Source organism: Trichosurus vulpecula, chromosome 7 (genome assembly GCF_011100635.1).
Source record: "Trichosurus vulpecula isolate mTriVul1 chromosome 7, mTriVul1.pri, whole genome shotgun sequence".
NCBI classification, from domain to species: Eukaryota; Metazoa; Chordata; class Mammalia; order Diprotodontia; family Phalangeridae; genus Trichosurus; species Trichosurus vulpecula.
The window spans coordinates 80988266-81006223 of record NC_050579.1 but is presented as its reverse complement, the minus strand read 5'-3'; positions in this window follow the sequence as shown (position 1 = coordinate 81006223).

Sequence of the window (17958 nt, the reverse complement as noted above, 5' to 3'; positions counted from 1 at the left end):
AGCACTTTATAATACAGCCCTAGCCTTCTTTCCTGAGCTTTTCTCACACTACTCTCCTTTGAAAGAAGGTAATATATGCAACCTTTTAAACAAAAAAGACCAGATTTATTATTTCGTCGTGTAACAGGGATGGTCTGATCAATGAAGAGCCAGGTCTCGAAGCAGATATTCCCCACCTGGTTTGAGTCCTTAGGTCAGAAGTTCTTTACCTTTTTTTGTATCATGGATACCTTTGGCAGTCTGGTAAAGCCAAGGTACTCCTCATGTTTATTGCCTAAATTCATAATTGTTCTTTAAAAATTTTCCTAAGCAGACCTGGACGGCTTGCCTTGTTAGAAAATCCTTATGGATGGTGGCAGCTTCAGGGATCATTCCCTATCATGATGGAGAGAAATGCCAGCTTCTCTTTGAGCTCAGGAGAAAGTTATCCCTAAGGTTAATTCCTGAGGATTTCATGAAGAGAGAAGAGGACTTCCAGGGCCAGGGGCTGGGAGATACTTAGCCATACATACTCTCTACATGTGTACCTCACTGAGATGACACTTTAAGTTTGAACCGACTCCCTTCAGGATCCTGATGTATGCAAGGGAAGAATGTGACCTGGGTTTAGGGAAAATGAATATACCAGTTGGTCTTGCTATATCATCTTAGTACAGATTGATTCTCTGCTGCCTATGCTAATTTTGGCCTGACAACTGACACCAAGAAAACAGAGGTTCTCCATCAGCTAGCACCACACTATCCATATGTGGAACGATTGGTTACAGCGAATGGAGAAGTTTTGAATGCTGTGGGTAAGTTCACTGACCTTGGCAGATACTTTCCAGGGATGTGCGTATAGATGATGAGGTTGACACACATCTTGCCAGAGCTAGCTTAGTGTTTGGGAGACTCTGAAGGAAAGTGTGGAACAGAAGAGGTATTAGACTGCCTACCAAACTGGAGGTCTACAGAGTCGTTGGGCTGACCTCATTGTTGTGAAACCTGGGCAGTCTATCAGCACCATGCCAGGAAACTGAATTGCTTCCTTTTCAATTGCTTAGGAAGATTCTGAAGATCACCTAGCAAGATAAGGTACAAGACACTGAGATCCTTTCTTGAGTTGAACTGCTCTCAAACTCTACTGTAGAGAGCACAACTCTGATGGGCTGGCCATGTTGTTTGAATGCCAAATGTATGATTGCCTAAAAGACTTATTTTATGGAGAAATCACACAAGGCAAGCAATACAAGGACACTCACAAGGCCTCTCTAAAGAATTTTGAAATCAATTATGAGACATGAGAGATGCTGGCGCAGGTGTGCTCAGCATGGTGTTACCACATCAAAGAAGGTGCTATACTCTATAAGCAAAGCAGAATTGCAGTAGCTCAAAAGAAACATGAGGTGTACAAATTTAGAGGCATCTGCACTCTATATGTTCACATGGACCATTTGTGCCTGACCTGTGGTAGAGCCTTCCAAGCTTCTATTGGCTGATTGTGACTGATCAGCCATAGCTGGACACACTGTACCTTGACCCTGACATAGTGATATCATTTTGGTCCTCTTTGAGCATGAAGGACAACAATCATCTTCTTAGTTAATCCCTTTTCTAATAAGTTAGTGGAGTTTTAATTGATTGATTGATAATGAGATCCTGTTGGGAGCTCAGTAACTATAGTACTAGAAACCCTAACCCTTCAGAGTTACCACTAGAATCCTGAGGGGAGTAGTAATCATTATCCTCTGGGAACCCAACCTGCCAGTTGGTGCAGTAGACCCAGAGAAGGCATTATGATTGGTATAGGGAGCTCTCTAAGAATTCACACACCTCCACCAGTGCCCATCAGCTTCTGTTCTGCAACTTACAGCCTTAACAGAATCGCCTAGAGGTACTAAAAGGTTAAATGACTTGCCCAATGTCACACAGTCAGTGTGCATGATCCTGACTCTGTTCCTGACTCTGAGGTTAGCTCTGTATCTACCACACCATGCTGCTGCCTTTGTAACAGATTTACAGAGTAAAAAATCTCCGCATTAGGGGTTTCTACATTTCTGCATCATGGTCCCCTTTGCAGTTACGTTTGCTGTTCCTATCTCAGAGTAATTTTTTAAAGGCATAAAATATATAGGATTACTAAGGAAGCCCAGTTTATTGAAACACCATTACAAAGATAAGTCAAAACAAGTTCATGGACCTCAGGTTAAGAAAACCTTGTTATAGAACATGCGAATATCCTATGTTGTCACTAATCGAGCCATAAATGGCTGACAGCTTTCTGGGCTAATATCCTGTCTTCCTTATGAAGATGCCGTTCTCTAGTTCCATCCCCCACATCTTTGATTAATTTTTATTTCAAAGCTAGCCCACTCCTCTGGCTATTTGTTTGTAATTTGTACAATTTTATTTGTAAGATGTAGACAACCAGTCTCTATATCTTATTATATTTCTGTTCTAGTTCTATTACTGGTTCAACCCACTTCCAGAGGTTGATAAATCAGTTTACTTTCCCTAAGGAAGATTTTGGTCCCTTACAGGTTTATAAAACCATATACAGTAATATACAACAGCAAGACTACTTCTTCACAAAGATTTGCCCCCTGTTGTCAGGGGAGTTGCTACTAGAATCTTAACTGTAAACCTCTCTCCACTGTAGCAGTCCTAGACTAAGGGCAGTGGGGAATGGAATGGATATAATTCCTTGAATTTGTGGTACCAAAGGGTGATGGCTCATTGGGAGAAGTCCAGAATTCTGTTTCCCAGGAGACCATGTTGCCTCTGGTACTGGTTGATTGCATCGGGAGGAGAGGATGTGAGGAGGACTCTGGGAAGAAGAGAGGAATTGGTACTTGAGATCTGAGTGAGGGGGTGTTTGAGACTTCAATGACAGTATAGAGTATTTCAGGAGTTCTAATATATTCTTGAGGCCCCAGGAGCAAGGAAAGATGGCTGCTGAGAGTGGAAAGGTACATCGATGTGTCATTTTACCAGGAAAAACAGTTCTTAATATGCCAAGTTTGTATGCAATTAAGGCTTCTATTAATATTGTTCTGTTCTAGAAAGAAAACTTTATTTCAGAGTTAGGCAGAAGACCTAGTTCAAATCTTACCTTCAGGCCTCTCTCATACCCCCAAGTGCTTTCCCTCTGAAATTACCAGGCTCTTTGTAGATTCCTGAAGCTCTCTTTCCTCCAGGTCTGCCTTCAAAACATCAAGGCACCATGAAGGAGAGACAGGAGGAGCATGTGCCAGGTAAACAAAACCACTACCACCATCTTGACCACTATGTCCCCTCAGACTCAGAGAGAGCCAGCCCAGGACCCTGAGCCCAAGAGCCTTGAGAATAGCAGTCATCTCCCAAGCCACCAGACCTGCTTGAAGCCCATTCCCCCACAGCCATTATAGAGGAGAGAAATTGCTGTGAAGAGAGGCCACACCTACCTCATCACCACCAGCAACAATTGCTAACTAAATGCCACCAACAGGCAGATAGACACAGGAATTCTGAGAACACCAGCACCTCACAGGTCACCAGTCTTGCTTCCAGCCTAGCCTTCATCTGGGGAAGCAGCTCCTGAGGAGACGGGGCCAGCCATCCTCACCAACTGACAACCAATTGCTACACAAAGGGCAGGCAAAACAGCCTAGCTAAGCAATAAAGAACCCCGAGGGAGAGATAGAATGCCTTCTGGCATGGGCCAGGCAAGTCAAATCACTACTACCACCTTGGCCACTATCCCCCTAATGGGCATAGCCCAAGACCCTGAGCCTAAGAACCTTGGGAGTAGCCCAGTGCTCAGAAATCATCATAGAAGCAACACCATTGGGTAAGTGGGCTGCCAATTGCTTGAGTAACCGAATACCCAGAAAGGAAAATTCAAAGGCTTTGGCCCTGTCAAGTGGTTCAACATCAGAAATGGATATGATTTTATCAGTGGAAATGACATTTAAGAAGCATTCACATCTACTTTGCCACTGCATCCTAAGGACCATGGGACTTTTCCATCCTACTCTCAGCTGAAACCTTCCCTATATGTTTTCTCCCTCATCACAATGGGAACTCCTTGGGAGCAGGGACTGTCTTGCTTTTCTATTTGTATCTCCCCCACTTAGCACAATGCTTTGCACATAGTAAGCACTTGATAAATGCTTCATTCATTCATTCGTTTTTGGTTCCTGACACAGATTCTACCAATAAGCATTGCTGTTCTGTTCCCATTGCCAATGGGATGTCCCAAGTCTTCTGGCCTTGCAAAGTTTGCAAGGTCTTCTCCTGGTCATTGTGGGAGAGACGGGTGAAAGAGAGAAGGAGTTTTCTCTTCCTCCCCTACCAGTGCCCTCTCAGAAGGTTGGCTGAAGCTTCATGACTAAGATGGCCTGCTGCTAGAATATTAGATTCTGAAACAGCTTGCTATTTTTAATCTAAGCCCTACAGAACATGGTGGACTCAACCAATCCTAACACACTTCTTGTGTGGTCATTTCATCCAATAGCTAGCAGCACTCTTTCCAAATTGATTTATGAAGTTGTTGATTCAATGGAGAAGTCTAGGCCTTGTTCATACCTAGTTTATACCTCTGATTGACTTCTGTGTTGATTGGTGTGGGAACTTGTGTTGGTAAGCAAAATGGGCTCTTAGCACTTAGTTCAACAAGTCATTGAGTCTTACTAAGTGCTAAGCCCCAGGCTCTAACCCCTATTAGGTGTTAACCTAACCTATGTGGATGTGAACCTCCCAGGGTCCTAAGGGGAGAGGCTAACTCAAGAGCCAATTTAGCAGCCTAAGTTCTGGTCATTCAGATGACGTTCGATGACCCTATAAGAAGAGAAGACAGAGCCATTTGCGCAGGGCTCTCACTCATGGTGGTGCTGAGGCAGAGACTCGGGGCAGCTGTAGCTAGGAGCCCTCCAGCTTGTTACCCAGACGCTGAGACTTTGTTAAACTCTGGTACCTATGTATTGGGATTTGAATCAGACAAGGTCTGTCTGTCGATGTCTGTAATTTGTTTGTATTTGTTCTGAAGTTCAGGATGCTGGTTTTTTCCCCTGAACTAAATGAATTGTATTTGTATGCTGAATTAAAGTAAGCTCGTCAACCCCTTACCCTTGCTTTCCTTAGTTAAGCAGATCAAAAGAATCTGTGCTTTTGCAGCATGTTGGCAGCTTTCTGGGTGCTGGTTGTAGGTGGATCTTACACCCCCACAGAAGCTGCTAGCCAGATTGTTGAAACAGGACCCCCGTCTTTACACTCTGCTTTCCCAAAGAACCTCCCTTGTAATAAGCGTAATCAAAGCCCTTTTCTTTGCCCAAGTGCCCATCTCTCTCTGCCTTCCCCTTTCCTTCTGAGAAACTTTCATTTGAAGACATATGCCTAGTCTAGGAAGGAGCAGAATTTACATGATTCTCTTCACTTGCTTTTGGAAAGACCAGAAACGTTTGTATTAGGGATGAGCTGTATGTTTACACACAAATGCGTGTTTTAACAGCTTTCCGTAGAAGTTAACAGTATCTTTATTTATTCTTACAGAATTATCCAGTGCCTTACTCAAGAGTCTCCCCCCCACCCCTCCACCTTCTGCTACTTTGTTATGCTGAGGAACCTGTTTTTGTACTTTAGTGAACAAGGAAAGGGTCTGCTTTCTGACCAAAACCTTCTCAGTGTAGAAATGGTGAAGTGAATAGAGTTATTCTGCCAAGATACTGCATTGTAACCCCAGGAGATGGCACCTCCCACAGAGATGTTGCTATGGAAATTGGGTGGGTGGGTGGGAAATGTAGATATGCAGTCGCATGGGCATTATACAGTGTTCCCTAAGTTTCAAGTGCATTTTGACCTTGAAGGAACTTCTTTCCATGGAGAAGCCATGTGGAGGCTCAGAAAATGAGGAAGTATAGCTACACACAAGTCCTTTCTTGAAGGTAGCCACTCCAAGTCCTTCATGTCTCTGGCAGGTCCAGCAGGGAGCTTAGGATGGGTGCATTGGCCTCCTGAGCTGAAAGTAGGAAAGAAAGCAAGCAAAACTCAGAGTGGAAGTGGACTGGGAAAGCAAAGTCCAGACCCATAGCTTATTGCTGTCTGACCTTGTTTCCTTGAAATATGGCTGGGGAAGTTACTGTCTGATAATTTTTCTTTTTGCTTTACCCTGTGGATCTGAAAGGGAGAATGGACCTAGTTATTCCCCCCTCTCCCTTGCCCCACCGCCTCACAATTCATATTGTACAGCCTTCTGTATACTTGTTTTAATGCTTGGGTTTTATGCTATTTGATAATGCTTTTAAAGCATATCACCATTAAATATGATTTGTGTCCAAATAAAAGTACATCATTTGGGATTGAGAGAGATGAAGCTTATCCCAAGGGAAAAGTGATTTTCCCCAGTTCAGGATGGGGTGAGGTAGAGCCAATTAGAAAGACATTTTATATGGGCATACCCTTTGACCCAGAAATGCCACTTCTAGGGCTGTATCCCAAAAAAGATCACAAAAGTGGGAAAGGGACCTGTGTGTACAAAAATATTTATAGCAGCTCTTTTTGTGGTAGCAAAGAATTGGAAATCAAGGGGATGCCCATCAGTTGGGGAATGGCTAAACAAGTTGTGGTATATGAATATAATGGAATGCTATTGTGCTATAAGAAATGGGGAACACACAGACTTCATAATAACCTGGAAAGACCTACATGATATAACGCTGAGTGAGGGGAACAGAACCAGGAGAACATTGTACACAACCACAGTCATATTGCTTCTGTGATGACTAACTTTGATAGACTTGGCTCTTCTCAGCAATACAAGGTTCAAAGACAGTTCCAAGAGACTCATGATGGAAAGAACTGTCTACATCCAGAGAAAGAGCTACAGAGTCTGAATGCAGATTGAGGCACACTATTTGCTCCCTTTTTTTTCCTCCTCTTTTTTGGTTTTGTTTTTTCTTTCTCATGATTCATTCCATTGGTCATAATTCTTCTTTACAAGTTGACTATTGTGTAAATAAATTTAATGTGAAGGTGTATATAGAACCTATATTGGATTCCATGCCATCTTGGGGGGGAGGTGGGAGGGGAGGGAAGGGAAGAAAATTTGGAACTCAAAAACTTGTGGAACTGAGTGTTGTAAACTAAGGATAAAAAAATTAATAAAAAATACTTGCGGGAAAAAAAGAAAGACATTTTGTAAACTGTTTATAAACACAGAGACTGTTTATAAACCTCAAGAAAGTTCACCAGGAAACAAGCCTGTGAGCAGGAAATTGTGGTTGTGTCCAAGTGACCCCTCTGGTGCATACATCCTTGTCCTGCATTAGACTACCTCATAAACCCACACAAGTTCCCCAAATGACTCTCCCATTACAATATAAACTAACTTCTTTCAAAACAATTTCCCTTCCTTTTCTCATGGGTCCTCGCCTTCCCCAGGCAGTCCTCTAGATATACCACCCTAGGATGGAAGATTTCCTTGAAAGAAGAAAACATCTCCGGTAGTTAGAGCCGACCCCTTGCCTTTAGGTGCAGCCTTGTCTTCCCATGGACCAATGTAGTATTTATGGGACCACCCTGGTTAAGGTTTTCCCAATAGGAGTATGAGGTTATCATTGGTAGGGAAGCAATTCCATTTTTAATTCCAAACCTCATAGTCCACATATCTTACAATTCTAATGGAGACTAGGTTCCTGTATGCTCCTTGGCAACAGTTCCTGGCAGGTCCAGAAAATCCTTCTTGGTGTCTCAGACATTTGATCTAGGACTTCTGACAGTTTTCCTCCTCCAGGAAATCCCATGCTGCTCTGCCAGAACTATCACCTCTGGGGTAGAGAGGGTCCCTGTGGGTTAAGGGACACTGTGCAGATAGGTGTACATCTAGACCCAAGTCCTCCATTTGTAGGTAGCCCTTCAGTATCTCTCTCCAGCACTTCCTTTTTTAAAGGTCTAGCCAAGGGTGGACCCCAGGTTCTCTGTAGCTAGCTGTGAATCATGGCATCAGAAATTTAGAGCTGAAAGGGACCTTAACAGGCCATCCTAGCCAAATGCCCTCATTTTCTAGAAAAGGAAACTGAGACCCAGAGAGGTTAAGTGACTTGCTTGTGGTCCCATAGCTTAAAAAGTACCAGAGGTGAGATTTGAATCTAGGCCTTACTTTCTACTCTAACAACCTGGCAGCTACACCAAGCTGAACCTTATTAACAGGTCAAGGAATACTGAAGTAACGTAGGCATCCCATCCCATCCAGGGGGGTCGTAGGCAAGCACACAGACAGGAAATGTTTGTATCTTGTATGGGGCCAGAGCAAAGACTGCACACCTTAAACTTGTTAACAAGCAGCTAACCCTTCCCAAGCTCCTCCAGAGGCATTTTCTAACAAGAAGAGGATCTAAGTAATACTTGCTGCCTAAAATGGATTTGGATCACTTACAATGATTTCATCCAGTGACTTAATTGTATAGTGTCATGGCTTGTGGTGGAGATTGGTCTGGTCCTTTTAAACAAAGCAAGGTGCTGAGTCATTCACTCAGACAATGGATTAATTGCCAGCAGCTGGGGGCAGTACCCGTTTAAAAAAAAAAAAAAGCTGGACGCTGACTCCTCTCATTGTTGCTGTAATTACATAACTTCAGGTGTCATCTATGCATCTTTATCCTCAGAAATCCTCATGCCTACACTTAGCTATTTTTGTTACACTGCTGCCCCTCCCCCCAAGAAGCATAATCTCAGATAAAGGGGATTATGGATGACTTAAAATGTGGGCTAAACCTGTAGGGGTGGGGAACCTGTGGCCTCAAGGCCACGTGTGGCCCTTTAGGTCCTCAAGTGTGGCCCTTTGACTGAATCCAAACCTCATATAACAAATCTTTTTTTTATTAAGGATTTTTATTTATTATTTGTTCTGTGAAGCACTTGAGGACCTAGAGGGCCACAGGTTCCCCAACCCCGAAGGGCTAGAGGGGCATCATCAACTGATAAATCAATAACCATTTATTAAGCACCCACTATGTGCCAGGCCATGAGAAAGATTTCCGGGACCTCTAGTCCATCAAAATCAGAGAATTTACTCTGAGCTGAAGACAAACCTGAACAGTTTCACAGATTTTGTCAAAAGCCTGCCCCCGGGAAAAATATTCATGGACCAGCATCTTGTGGTTATTTCACTGACCCATTCCTGTGCTCTCATGTCCCCATCCCTCCTCTCTGATTCCAGAGAGTATACACATTCTCCCTACTAGATAGGGCTTTACAGCTGACTGCCTTCAATGGCTGGGTGGTCCAGCAGAAGAGGTAAGTATAGTTCCCTCACAGATAGAATTTACCCAGGAGATAAACTCGTAATAAAATGATTCTTTCCCTGAGGCTGTTTTAATGTATATCTGGATTTGGGGTAATAAATTCTGATTAATAGCATCATGCTTTGGGGTTTTTTCAATGTGTGTATGAGATGGGTGATATAATATAGAGATAGAATAGCCATCTCAATTATATGAGATGGGTAATTAATAATATAATATAATATAATATTTATACATTTATATATGTATATATACATAATATAGATATACACACATACATACCTGCATATATACATACAGCCTATTAGGGAAATTGGCTAAAGACTGGATTGACATTGAATCACAGGATCGAAAGAAGTGAATGGAACATCAGGTCTTAGCCAGTCCAACCTGTACCTAAGGATCTCTCCATATCATCCCATTGAAGGTGGATGAATTGAAATAAAAGGGACTTCACTACCACCTGAGGCAGCTCATTGGACTTTTGGAAGGTTCTGATAGAATTTCCTTATGTGGAGAAAACCTGTTTCTCTGATTTTTCCTACCTATTGCTTTTAGTTCTTCTTTCAAGGGCCAAATGAAACAATTATGATCACTCTTCCAAAATGTCAGGCCTTTAGATATTTGAAGAAAGCTTGCACATTGGCCCTAAGTCTTTCCTTCTCCAAGGTAAACATCCCCAATTACTTTTCATGTGACAGTTTCGAGACCATTTGATCTCTTCTTTCTGGGAGGGATAAGAATTCCAGTTTATCAACATTCTCCCTAAAATGTTAAGCCCAGAATTGAGCATATTCCAATAGATGTAGCTTTATAGGGCAGAGTACAGCGGGACCATCATCTCCCTTGACTGATACTATACTTCACCATTTGGCATGAGAGACATTGTAGTATAGTGGTAAGATCACTGGACTCATTGGTAGACCTGGGTTTTCATCCCAGCACCAGGACTTTTGAGCTGAATATCTGTGAACAAATCTCTTCATTTATGGGTTGAATTAGATAACTTCTGTGCTCCCTTCCCACTCTGAAATTCTATGATTTTATAATCATACCCTAATATTGTGTTAGCTTTTTTGGTTTCCATGTCATATTAGTGGCTCATGTTGAGCTTGAAGTCTAAAAAATCCCCCAGGCCTTTTCCACATGAGCTATTTATTGAGACACATTTTCCCAGTCATAGACTCCTTTGGTTGATTGTTTGAACCAAAATATAGGCCTTTATATTTGTCCCTATTAAGTTTCATCTTAGATTGAGCTTCATTCTAGCTTGTTTAGATCTTTTTGGCTCCTGATCTGGTTGGATATCCCTTCTAGTTTCAGGTTATTTAGAAATTTGATAAGTATGCCATTAATGCCTTCCTCCAAGTCATTGATTTTTTTAAAAAGCACCAAGGGCAATATCCTAGAGGAATCCATTAGAGACCATCCTCCAATTTGAGGGAGAAAGGAGTTCTCACCCTTTGCAGCTCCCTCATCTCTGCCAAGTCTGATTTGTAGGGCATTAGACTGGACATAAAGGCTGGAAATATTGAAACAACTCAAACTAGAATGTAAATTATTTAAGAGACTGCTTTTTTATTCCTTTTAGAAGGGATAGCTTCTGGGCAGGGGAGTGCCAAGAAATGTATTTGAAAATGAAGGTGATGTAAAAACAAAAAATGCAAATAAAAAATTCATAAAAAGATTGATTGGGCCCAGTAAAATTATGCAAGGTCAGTCTGTGCTTTAGATATGAATATGTGCCAGAATGTATTCAACAAAGCATTCCCACAGGGAATGCTTCCTCTCTCTCTTCAATGGTATGTCCTAGATATATATGCAGCTAGCTAACACTGGCTCAGCGAACAGTAATCAATCAATACTGTTATTACTTCTGGAAAGAGTATGTCAACTGATTCCCCTATGGCTCCACTCAATATTCCTGTAACTTTCCAAAGCAAAATACCCTTCCCTGATCACCATTGCTTTGTATTTTGTTGCCTTTTCCTAGAATGTAAGGTCCTTAAGAGCCAAGACTTGTGTTGCTTTCTGAGATGATACTTTGATGATTAACTCATTTTCAAGGCAACACACCCACCCCCTCTGTGATTCTGAACCCCTGCTTGCCATTGTTCCAACTTCTTTCTCCATTCTTCACAGGATACAAGCTCCCACTCTAAAGATAACCCAACCTTTCCACCTTTTTTGTTCTAGAATGCCTACCTCATAGGTAACAAATAGATTTCTTCTTAAAACTTTCCACTCTTGCTCCCTCCATCTTCTTGTACCCACTGGGACCTGACTTTTTTCTGACAACAAAGCTTTCCTGGCTATCCTTTGCAGAACTGATTGTACTTTCACTCATTACTTACCACCCACCCACCCTAATTCAGTGTGTGACTGTTTGAGAGACATAATGTCTAGGTAATTTAATCATTTTATTAATAAGGCCAACACATTTATTAATAAAAGGATGGTCATTTGGTTGTCTCACTTAGACTAAAAGACAATCATGTCGGTGGGCTCACAATTTATATGCCCTTCAAAGAGCAGGTGTTCCCCAGGGTGGGAATCAATGCTGATTGGTTAACAATTAATGAGAGAATGAATATTACAATGAGGGGTTACACCTGAACTTTGATTATGTCATCCATTTCTAAGTTCCCCCCAGACTTGGGCAATCTATTCAAGGAATTTATGCCCCACTGAAGCCTGAGCAGAACCCAATGGCTACTCCACCAGGGTGAAGTTTGAACAAGAAAGTTAGTACAGTCTCATCATCAGCAACGTCCTTCAAGAGACTGAACTTTTCAAATCAGGACTTTAGAAAAAGGAGGAAACTTGATCTCCCCAAATCATTGGTTATTAATAATCATTTCTCTCAAATGATTGTGGTAGGGAGCTAAGATGTCTCTTGGTCCCTATTGTCACTTTCAAACTCTCCCTCTACCATTATCGTTCAGTAATGAATCTTTCTTCTCTTTTGAGGTTTATTTAATCCATATTTATTATTCAATCAACATTCTGATAGCTGTAGTCTGCAGATTTCCAGGACACTCTTCTTCCTTCCTGAGTTCAGGGCCTGGCTTACAATCTTTCTTCTCTAACTTCTGTCCTTTTACTAGGGTACCCCAAAATACATATTGATATACCCTACAATATCCTAACCTCCCAATTCCTCAACTTATTCATTTCTCATGACCTATTCATTCAGCCCCACCATAGGTACACATAGAGATGGTAATACCCTTGATCTTGCCATCACCCATAACCGATCCATGTCTACATTCATGAACTCTAAAATTCCTTTAACTGATCATAATCCTTTGTGATTATACCTCTCCCATCACTCTTCAGTTGTTATACTGTCACTCCATCCACAGACTATATTAATTTCCCTTCCCTATCTTGACCCCCAAGTGATCCAGTTCAGCTCTTCACTGTCCTCTTCTCTTGCCTCCGTATTGTACTGCTGATCTTGCCCTGCCCAGCCTCAGCTTTAGATTGCTCCCATCATCCATAATCTTCACTTCACTTCACGTGCTGCCAAACAAAGTTGGAGAGAATCATGTTGGCTAGGTTCACTACACATTTATGTTATATAATCTCAGCTGGGCCTTCACTGCATCAAGGCATTTTTTTATACTTCCCTAACTAATTCAGTATCCCACTCACCACAGTAGCTTTTCCAAAACTTTTTATCCCACTTCTAACCTCCCATAGATTTCCTTCCCCCAACCCTCTCAACTGAAAATCTTGCTTTCTATTTCGTTGAAAATTTTTAGGCTATTAGAAGAACATAGTAACATATTACCTATCAGACTTAGGGATAGGAGAAGAATTTGTGAATAAACATGATTTAGAGGGCATTGTGAGATGTAAAATGGGTAATTTTGATTATATTAAATTAAAAAGGGTTTGTACAAATAAAACCAGTGTAGCCAAGATTAGAAGGAAAACAGAAGATTGAGGGGAAATTTTGTAGGCAGTTTCTCAGATAAATGTCTCATATCTCAAATATATAGAGAACTTTGTCAAATTTATAAGAACAAGGATCATTCCCCAATTGATAAATGGTCAAAGGATATGAATGGGCAGTTTCTCAGTGAAGAAGTCAAAACTATTTATAATTATACAAAAAAAATGCCCTAAATCATTATTGATTAGAGAAATGCAAATTAAAACAACTTCGAGATATCATCTCATATCTATCAGACTGGCTAAAATGATATAAGGGGAAAATAACAAATATTGGAGGGGACGTGGAAAAATTGGGACATTAATACATTGTCAGTGGAACTATGAACTGAACAATCTGGAATTATGCCCAAAGAGTTACAAAACTGTATGTATACCTTTTGACCCAGCAATACCACTATTGGGTCTGTTTGGCAAGGTGATCAGGCAAAAAGGAAAAGAACCTATTTGTTCTAAAATATTTATAGCAGCTGTCTTTGGGTGGCAAAGAACTGGACATTGAGGGAATGCCCATCAACTGGAAAGTGACTAAAGAAGTTGTGGTACATGATTGTAATGGAATACTACTGTGCTGTAAGAAATGATGAGCTGGTTGATTTTAGAAAAACAAGGAAAGATTTGCATAAAGTGATGAAAAGTGAAATGAGCAGAACCAAGAGAGCTGTTGTATACAGTAACAGCAATATTGTTTGAAAAACAACTGTGAATGACTAAGTTATTCTAAGTATTATAAATACTCAAATCAACTACAAAGGACCCATGAAGGAAGATGTTATCTACCTCCAGAGAAAGAACTGATAAACAAAAGTATGCATAGCATGGTTTATATATACCAAACTAATTATATATTAATGAATATATATTTACATGATATATTATACATTGTGTATATATTATATAATATTGTGTAATATATATATTATATATATGTATATATATATACATATATATATATACATATATATCTTTCTGTGTCAAATGGTGGCCTTCTCAGTGCAGCGTGGGGAGGGAGGGAGCCAGTTCAGAACTTAAAATATTAATCCCCCAAAAGAGAAAAAAATGTAAAAACTAAAATAAAAAACCTAAGAAATAAAAGAAAAGAAAAAAATTGAGGCTGTTGACCATGGAGAGCTCCCTCTTCTCCCCTGTTCCTCATTTTACATCACTCACAGGCCTTCTGCCATTTTCTCCTCCTTCATCCTGTTTTAAATGAAGAAGTAGGCTTTCTCTTTGCCAAAGCAAATCTCTCTATGTGCACAAGTGATACATTCCATCTTATCTTCTCCAGAAGATTGGCCACTTTATTATTTCCAGTCTCTCACTTTTCTTCAATCTCTGTTTACTGACTGCTTCCCTACTGCCTACAGATATGTCCATGTGTTCCCTGTCCGCATAAAAGCCCCTCACTTGTTCTATCTCTGCTAGCTTCCTATATGTCTCCTCCCTTTTATGACTGAATTCCTTGAGAAGGCCATCTATAATCCATGCCTCCACTTCCTTTCTTCTCATTCTCTTCTTAATTATCTACAGTCTGGCTTCTGACTAAAACTGCTCCTTCCAAAGTTACTAATGATCTCTTAATTGCCAAATCCAATGGCCTTTTCTCAATCTTCATCATTCTTGACATCTCTGCAGTCTTTAACACTGTTGAACACCCTCTTCTCCTTAATGTTCTCTTCTCTCTAGACTTTTGTGACTCTGCTGTTTCTTGGTTCTCCTGTCTGACCAGTCCTTCTCTGTCTTCTTCATTGGATCTTTGCTGTCCCCCAAAGCTTTACTCTGGGCCCTCTTCTCTTTCTAAACTATTTTATGTGGTGATCTCATTAGCTTCCATTGTTTCAATTATTATTTCTGTGCAAATGACTTTCAGATCTACTTTTCTAGCCCTAACTTCTCTCCTAAATGCCAGTCTCACATTTACAGCTATCTTTTAGAGATCTCAAATTGGATGTCCTGTAGTCATCAGTATGTCTAAATCTGAACTCATTTTCTTTCCCTACAAATCCTCTCCTCTTCTTAACTTCCCTATTACTGTAGAGAGTAGAGTACTGTAGGATGAGACCACTATTTTCTTCATCACCCAGGCTTGAAACCTGGGTGTTACCCCAGGGGCTAGACTAGACACTAATAAAATTCATTCAGGAGGTAGAAGGAAGTGATTGCCCTTAGAAGGATCAATATTCTGATTTTTCATTCTTATCTAAACAAGACAGAATCTTTGTTAAGTTTCTGGTTATCTATTCACCTAATTCACCTAATAAAAAGCCCTTTTTCCTTTTGGCCTGACCTATTTCACCTTTCCATGAGGGTTTCCCAGGAGTCTTAAAAGGGCTCTAAAGAAAAATGTTATCTCTTATTATTTCTAAAGAAATTTAAAAGGAGGTTTTAAATATTTTAACGTGTCGAATAGGTTTTTCACCTTCATCTTGGCTCTGCATTATCTGAAAAACTCCCTCAAGTTCTATGTCTTTTGGCAAGCCAGGCCAGGGGTTGGGTTCTTCCTCCTATTCATTGTTTTGGTCATCCTTTTTAAAGAGTGGAAAAAAAAAAACCACTTAGAAGTGACTGACAGACCCAGGAGTTTCAGGCCTCTCAAACTCACAAAGTTGCCCCGAAGGCTAGAAATATCCATCTCATGATAACTATTTGGTCACAAATGCTCAGGCAGAGAAACACAAAGGAGAAGAGGAAGCCAAGCACCAAATGAGTACTTGGGAAATCCAAAAGAGACAGAGACAGAATGGATGGGGAAGAGAGAGAGAGACAGAGAAAGAGAAAGACAGACAGACAACTAGGCAGTCAACCACCCAGCCAACCAGAGAGATGAGGGAAGAGAAGTGGGAGACAGAGACAGAAACAGAAGAAGCAGAGAGAAAACTGTCTGTCTTAAAAAGTGATGCAGCAGCACCCCTTCTCCACTGTCAGACAGGTAGAAGGAGTAGGGATGGAAAACAAAGCACCCACCCAGGGTTTGCTGCATTCTTACAAAGAGCCAAGCCAGAACATAGGTGGCCCACCAGGAACAACTTATGATCATACAGGTGGAAAGAAAGGTAGAGCTCACCTGTTTGCTGCTATCACACTATGATTATAAATGGAGTACCAGTTCATGATGCCATGACTATACATGCTGCAGTTTAAGAACAGGGATGCTGCTGATATTCAAGCTAGCATATACACAGATAATAAATATTTTTTTTATATTCAATCAATTAGAATGGGACTTAAAGGGGCTACTGAGCATTATTTTGTATCAGGATGAATCTGGTACCCCCTCCCATTATACAAATATCCCAGGAGAATAAGGAAAACCTAAATCCCAGAATTTCAGAGTTGGATGTTATCTTAGAGATCATCTATCCCAGCCTATACCTGAGCAGGAGTCCTCTCTATGATACCTCTGACAAGCAGTCATCAAATTTTGACATGAGCCTCCCTCCAGTGAAGGGGAATTTACTACCTCCCAAGATGCCTTATTTCACCTTAAGATAAACTCTTAGTATCGGGAGGGTTTCCCTTCCATCAAATCTAAATCTCTCTCTCTGCAGCTTTCATCCATTTCTTCTAGTTCTGCCCTCTGGGTCCAAGCATATGGAGATGAAGGCATTGCAGACCTCTATCCAAAAGGGTCTAACCATGAGGTTTACTCCTGTGGTCTAAAACAAATATGGAAGAGACTGAGGTTTTATAGATTGGGTTCCTGTCTGAAGAAGAGGGAATCACCCTTAGAACCAAGACTATGACTTACCAAAAGGTGGAGAATGCCTTGGCCTAGAGGGGATAGCTGATGGTAATTTTTAATCTGTAGCAGATTAAAATGTAACTGGAAAACATTTAACATAAGTAACATGTGTTTTTCTAAGTCAGTATGTAGCCCATAGGGATCCTTATGTATGGTTCAATGACTCCTATTTTTATTTAATACTACTTAGCCACACCTACTTCAGGGGAAAGTTCATGAGGGTCCCCCAAAGAGAAAAGGGCTTCTAACAAAAAGAATTTCTGGAGCTGTGAGTTAGTGTGACTCTTTCCTTCATTGGAATGTAAACTCCACGAGGGCAGGAGCTGTCTTTCTTTTCACTTGCATTCCCAGCGCCTAGTATAATGACACATAGTAATTGCTTAATAAATAAATTGCTTAATAAATGCTTGTTGTAGACCTGTTGACTTTTCACCAAAAGGCTGTAAAACTGCTTCAGTGCCCAGCCAAGGGAACAGACCTAGGAAGTTCTTCAGATCCCAGGCCTAAGGTTACTATTTGTTAAGAGCTTAAGAGTGCTTTATGTTGGTGGAATTGTAAACTGATCCAACCATTTTGGAGAGCAATCTGGAATTGTGCCCAAAGAGTTACAAAACTGTGTATACCCTTTGACCAAACAATACCACTATTAGGTCTGTTTCCGAAGGTGATCAAGGAAAAAGGAAAAGAACCTATGTGCTCTAAAATATTTATAGCAGCTCTCTCTGTAGTGGCAAAGAACTAGAAATTGAGGGGATACCCATCAGTTGGGGAATGGCTAAGCAAGTTGTGGTATATGATTGTGATGTAATACGACCGTGCTGTAAAAAGGATGATCAAGTTGATTTTAGAAAAATATGGGAAGACTTGCATGAAATAATGAAGAGTGAAATGAGCAGAACCAAGAGAACTGTTGTATACAGTAACAGCAATATTGTTCAAAGAATAACTGTGAATGCCTATGGTATTCTGAGTACGATAAATACTCAAGTCAGGTATAAA